Source organism: Leopardus geoffroyi, chromosome A1 (genome assembly GCF_018350155.1).
Source record: "Leopardus geoffroyi isolate Oge1 chromosome A1, O.geoffroyi_Oge1_pat1.0, whole genome shotgun sequence".
Classification (NCBI taxonomy): Eukaryota; Metazoa; Chordata; class Mammalia; order Carnivora; family Felidae; genus Leopardus; species Leopardus geoffroyi.
In genome coordinates, this window is record NC_059326.1 from 188,682,030 (window position 1) to 188,689,441 (window position 7,412).

Consider the following 7,412-nt stretch of genomic DNA (forward strand, 5'->3'; position numbering starts at 1 on the left):
CCACTGCACCCCAACCAGATTAAGTTTTTTGAGAATTGAAGAAAAAGGAGTGTATGAGGAAAAATGAGGCCAAGAGGAGAATATGAAAGAACTCCATGAAGGTTTATGAGATCGTAGAGCATGGTGAAGGTGGGGCCCACGAGAGGTGCCAAGATCTCAGAGAAGAAATGGCTTCATGGTTTGTGCCTTGGTAGAGAACCTAGATGGCTTCAGAGAGACTTCCTTTGGGTCATCTTCACCTTCTGAGAAGATGGAACGGTGATCTGATGCTGCAGAGAGTGGTCCTGATGTAGCACAGGGTTTTAGCACTATACTGAGTGTCTCAAGCATGAGGGAACCACAGTTACTCTGTATGTTCAACACAAGTACAGACACAACAAGGTGCCTCCTTTAGACCTGACTTGGAACAAGGGATGATGTAACAGAGACCTATATGGACCAGTGACGAAGGTCCAGCACAGATTTTGGAGACCTTAGGAGATATCAGCATGGCTAAATCACAACCAAAGACCAGACACCTTCTCCATCTCAATCCTGTGTCCCCAATGTCTTGGCATAACGTTAACACCATAGCACTTAGACTCAACACTGGGGAAAGGAGAGGGAACTTCAAATTGACCAAAATTAAGTTTTTACTACTCAGAACAAGAATAGGGACTCTTAAAAGAAATTTAAGAAAAGTATATTTCTGAGTTAGTCATCTAAGATTTGTACACGTGGGTTTTTTGCTTTTTGGGTTTTTGTTTTGTTTTGTTTTGTTTTGTTTTTGAGAGTGCTTCAGTGAAACCAGGAATGTAGCTCCCATGCTGTCAAAGTTCTTATTCCCTGGATCATATGATTTTACCTCTTTTTTACCACCTGGTGATTTTACCACCAGAGGTGGTCTATCTGTTGTTCTCCTTAGTCCCCAGAACTTTGCTACCTTTCTGTCCTTGGTTCTGACCTTGCCTCGCCTCACCCTCCTCCTTATTATATTAGTTCTTCCTATAATATACATCCTATATTTGGAGTTATTTAATGCCTATAATGTTTAATGGACTGTAAGCTCCATGAAGGAAGGGACCATATCTATCTTACCCACCCAGAACTTAATATAATTTTGATCCATAATAGGTTCCCAATAAATGATTGAATAACTTTTTCCTATAGCAACACACAAATGCACAGAATACATGTAGAAGTATGTTCATTGCAGCTTTGCTAGCAATAATACTAAATGATTCAAACTAAGTGACCATCAATAGGGAAAGAGTTAAGTGAATTAGAGTAATTAGAGCACCTCTGTAATATGGAATAATGTGCCTAAGCAAAACTACCAGAGAAAGAAAAGAAATCTTACAATTTATTTCAAAGTCAAGTTAGATATTATTCCTTAATTATGTCCTGCCTTAGATAATCAATGCCTTTGCATTCCTCTCCATCTCACAAAGAGAACTGGTTTGATGCTTCCTTTTGAAAGACTCAAGTCCAAACTTGACATCCTCTGCATGATTTAGGAAGTTGAACATATTTATTAGGATATCCATTGGTTGTCACCAATGATTATGACCATCATCATCTCCGAAAATTTACTCAATCCTTACTATGTGCCAGGCACCATGCAAACACTCGGTAAGTATTATTCACATTGAATCTAATCAACTTGTGAAGTAGGTATTTTTATACCAACTTTACAGATTAGGCTCAGGGATTGTGGCAGAGAAACCATAAAATAACCCTCAATGATGCTACCTCCTGGTGTGCACACCTTTGTGTAATCTCCTCCCCTAATTCTGGGAGGAATTTGTCACTTGATTCTAACAGAATACAGCAAATGTGATAGGATAAATACAGCAAATCACTCCCATGATTACTTCATACTATATAAGACTAGCAGACTGGAGTCAGAGACTCCCCTTGAGACTTGGATGAGATGAGTAGCCATATTGGAGAAGTTCATGTGGGAAGGAATTATGGGAAGCCTCTAGAACCTGAGGGCAGCTGACAGCCACTAAAAAGAAGGGGGACTTCAGTCATACAATCTGCCATACAGCCTCAAGGAAATGAACTCTGCAGACAATCTGAATGAGCAGATTCTTCCCCAGGTAAGTTTCCACATGAAAGCCAGCCTGGTCCCTACCTTCATGCAGCCTTGTGAGACCCTGAACAGAGGATCCAATTAAGCTGTGCTCATACTTCTCACCATGGAAATCATTGAGATAATAAATGCATGCTATTTTAAATCACTAGGCTTGTGGTAATTTGTGATGCAGCAATAGAAAACAAATGCAGGGAGGTTACGTTTCTAATCCTAAATCCCCCAGAAGTTGTGGGACTGGCTGTCTGACCCAGGCCTGTTGTCTCACAAATGCAGGTTTATCAGGGCCATACCCTGCTTTGGCTCCCCCAAGTGGTGCTTTCAAGATTGTGTGAACTCCCAGCCTGACTCCAAAACATGACTTAGCTGAATTTCTCTAATCACTCAAAACAAAGGATCATCCCTGACCTGGATCACCTAGGGGATCGAACTATCTTTTCACATATGCTGAAGCTGCCTGATGCAGCAACAATAACATGGGTCTGTGTTAGGCCCTAGTCAAGAAATGTCATAGATCAGTGGCTCTGGAAGGACTTCCTCAACATGTGGGCTCTGATACACATTCACCGCACCTCATAGTGGGGCTTGATGTATATAGATGCTTAGTTAGTTACTCAGTGAGCTGGATGGCAGCAGGCAAATTGTAGCACTTCACTTTCAATGATTTGCTGTTCAGTGGCATCAGTATAACACCTATCAGTGTCCTATTAATCAGAATGGACAATCATCTAGTCTTGAGCTCCCAGAATTCCCTGAGAATATCAATGTATGAGAAATAATTATGGCATTAGATATGGTGCTGTGCACTTCTATTATTGTCTAGTGAAGGCATTTGTAAACCACATCAATTTACTACTACACTAAAGGCAAAATGTTATCTAAGAGATGGATGAAACTATCTCTTATATATTATGGAGACCTAAAACCATAGTAGTTCACTCATCCAATATCATCATATCAGCAACCAGAACTTACACATTTCTTCTTTACTAGAAGCTCTCATGAAAATATTTTCTTTATTTGCTATATCCTCCTATTAAGGTGGATGGAGAAAATCAATACAGGGATTGATTCTTTTGCAGGGAAGCTAAATGAAAAGGGAAATAAATACATGTATTCTATTTTGTCCTGAGTCTTGTTACAGTTGGAAGCATTTCAAGAAGCAAATGTTAAAAATAATGACATTGAGTAAGTGCATATTTTATGGCTTGTTTATTTACACATTTATTACTTTAACTCTTATTTGCCATGTATCTACCAAGTTCAGAAGCTTACTGTGTACCTGGAAAGAATACAAAAGTAATAGAAATCTGATCTCTGTTTCTAGAGGCTTTCAAATACATGGATCTAAAAATAACCACTCAGGCTAATTCAAGCACAAAGAGCCACTGAGACACGTCTAGCCATTCTTATAGACATATTTCATCAGTACACATGGACACAGAGAAAAGCCTGGAAGTAAGTACATCACAATGTCAACCATGGTTACCCCTCAATGGTGAGATTATACGTAATTTTTTTAAAGTATTTGTACTTCTTAAGTAAATAAAAATAGTCTTTAAAAATGAAAAGAAAAGGTCTTTCAAACCATTAGGTCTACATTAACTAAACAGATCCACCAAATCCACCAAAACAAGGATGCACATTCATTCTTCTTTTAGCAAAAAGCTATTTAGGGGTAAATAAAGAACATTCACGGTGCCATATTTTGTTAAATTTTGTCTTCTTAGAACTGAGTGATATCGACAATAGTGTTTAAGCATTCCTTCATTACTCTCCTCTCAGCAGAAGTTCAGGCTTAATTTATTATTTTGTTTTTGCTTTGACTAAAATTTCAAAAATTTTATAGCAGCACATGCTATGAAAGACCTGATTGTAACACACCTCTGAATAGTTTGCATGAGATAAACCCCAGGAATGCTGGAGGAAGGGGTTCTTGGGATTGAGAGTTGAGAAAACATCTGGCAGCAGAATTCAGCCACAGATTAAGGGCACACATTGTAGCCCCGTTGGATGTTGGGGAGGAAGTGGTTATGTTGAGCACAAATGCAAAACACTCCATAAATGACTTTCTCTACTGCCCATGTATGAAATAGCTAGAAGGATGTTCTACACTCCCTACAACACCCCCCAGAGAAAAGGAGAGGGGTCTTTGATCTTTCTCCCTGACTGCTCCCCTCCACACTGTCACAGGCCATGCATGCTCATGCTGGACACTTCACCACGTGTCCAGCCTCTGGACAGCAATGCCAGCTGGAATCCCAGACGGCTTTTTCACTGTGGGTGTAGGTGGAGTGAGAAGGGTTCTTTATATGTTGACTTTCATATGTTGAGTTCTCTATTCTTCAAATTAAATACCTTAGCAATGGGTGAACCCCAGAGGGCTGAGTTTGCCACACTCAGTCCCACAGCTGCTTCTCCAGAGCAGGGATCACATCTGCCTTACTCCCCACTGGAGACCTGGCACCTCAAATAGTACCTAGCACATCACAGGGGCTTGATAGGTAATTCAAGCATTTATTTATGTTTTTAGTTTTTATTTATTTATTTTGAGAGAGAGAGTGAGCAGGGGAGGGGCAGAGAGAGAGGGAGAGAGAGAATCCCAAGCAGGGTCTGTGCTATCACAGCAGAGCCCGATGTGGGACTTGAATCACAAATCGTTCATGACCTGAGCGGAAACCAAGAGTTGGACGCTTAACCAAATGAGCCACCCAGGTGCCCCTCAATAGGCAGTTCAGAAGTGATGTAGTGAAGGAGTGAAGGAGTGCAAACTTCCCCTTGGTCACTTTCGAAACCTCCCATCTGGAATAATAACAGTAACCTCCTAACTGATCTCCTCCTTTCTACTTTCGCCCCCTCTATAATCCATTCTCCACACCAGAGCCAGAATGATCTTTTTAAAAACAAATAAGATTCTAAAATTCGATCATGGTGATGGCTGAACAATTCTGTAAATATACTAAAACCATTGAAATGCACACTTCAAATGGGTGAATTTTAGAGTGTAAATTTTATCTCAATAAGGCTATGAAAAAATTGTCATTCCCCTACTCAAAATCCTCCACTGGCTCCCCCATTTCACTTAGAATTCACCAGATTACTTACTGTGACTTGCAAAATCCTATCCCATGGACTCTGCCCACTCTCCATCCTCATTTCCCACCAGCTACCACTTCCCTGCCACTAATCCCTGAGCCTGCCTATCTTGTTTCTGCCTTAAGGTCTTGCACATGCTTCTAGCTCTGCCCACACTGCTCTTCTCCATAATATTCTGAGTGATGCCTCTTATTCAGGTCTTCCCACTCTGGCCCATTCTATTGCCAACCACCACCGTTCAATTCCACTTTTCATCATACTAGGTTTTCATCGCACTTCTTACTCTTTGAAAATTATCATATTGTTTTTTTTCTTTATTGTTTCCTTTACTCAAACATAAATTCTGTGAGGGGAGAGACTCTTCTTGTGTTTACCTCTGAAGAACAATGCCTGAGACACATAGTAGGTACTAACAAATGTACATTAGATGTTGACTGACTGTTTCCCACATAGACAGTTTATTCTGCCAAGCCTGTCAGGGAAAAATTAGTATCTACCTTAGTATATCTTTATAACTGCAAATATATTTATATATGTTTATAATATATATATATAAATATATATAAATATATATTTATATATAACTGCAAATATATATATATATATATATATATATATACACACATATACATAAAGAAAAAATTCTCATTGCTTTGGAGTAATTTTTAATTTTTTTACATGCATAGCAAAACTAGCTAGCTTCTGTCTGGGAACAGCATTTCCAAAGTTAAAAGATTAAAATAATGTTAATATTCCACTATATAAAGATATATTATAATGCTGCTAAAGTTTTAAACATATGTACTTTGGGGGGTTAGGAGTGGAGTCGGCAGGTCTTTCAGTCTGGACAATTACTAAAAGCAGCTGGGTACTTACAAAAACACCTAGGCCATAAGAAGCACGTCCTCATTCTACTTTCCTTGACTGTTTAGAACTCTCAGAAAACCAAGGTGATATTTGTAAAACATATGCGCAATTACAGAAAGTTTTCCTTTTAATTCTACACTCTAATTTCAAGAATGATACAGCTCAATCAGAGCCACACCCTCTGAACCACTTTTAGTAACATCTAACATTTACATAGCTTTAGTTGCTTCAAAGAACTTCCACATGAATTGTCTCATGTGACCTTTGCAATGGACTATGGGAAAGAGAAGTGTTATTATTCGTACTTTTTTGAGGAGGAAACCCAAGTTCAAAGAGTTAAGACTTGAGCAAGGTCTCACTGTTAGTAAGGAGGGATTCTAGCCAAGTGTTATTCTGACAAATCTCTTGCCTTTTTTCCCTAAGGCCTCATTTGGGAAACCATAACTGTTCCTACATATTAAGCAACAAAAAGTGATAGCGATCAAAAATGCTGCAAGGAATTAATAGCTTGTAATAGGATTAAGAGAGATTTGTATTCAATGGTTTACTTCATTTTAATAATCTGTGTGTTCCTGAAAAGTCACCAGTTTGGCCTCTAGTATCACAAAGTGCACACATACACAATCTAACTTGTTTGTTGTAGCCCTATTGACTAATGGAAATATCACTAATGCTTAAGCAATCTGGCTTTTATATTTAATGATTATTGCCACTGTTTATACATGGTTTTATAAACCATAGGTTGAACTTTTAAAGCTTTTCATGAGGAAATCAGGTTTTAACAAATAATGCTTTATATTAGGAAATAACTTTTTAGCAGCATTTAAGAAGTGCTTGCTTACTTTCAGAGTTTTTAAAAAATCTTTAGTGTCAAGAGATTTGTAAGATTTTATATTCTACATGGAACCTCATTGACATTAGGTAATCGATGGCCTTTTTTAAACCCACAGGATGTCTGATATTTCTGTTCTAGTTCTTATCATGCATTAATTTCTCATAAGTCTTTGATAAATCTGTCAAGCTAATCTTCAAGGATTTTTCCTTAAGCTGTAACTACTTAGCATTCCCATCAAAACTGACACAGCTTCTCCAAAGCAATTCCAAAAACTAGTATATCCTTACATAAATATCTAAGTGTTTAATCCCTAGAGACACCTCTTGAGCTGCTATTCTAGTTAGTAAGAATAAATTTTGACGTATAAATACCTTAGGAGAAACTGTAACAATTCTTTCTTGAAAGTTCTGTTGATTACCTGGAATGAGAAAAACCCTCAACCAGTTTATTCACTATTCACGTCTTATTATTTTTCTTGGCAACCGTCATTTAGAAATCAAACTATACTCTAAGTAATTTGCATTTTCTTTTTTTTCC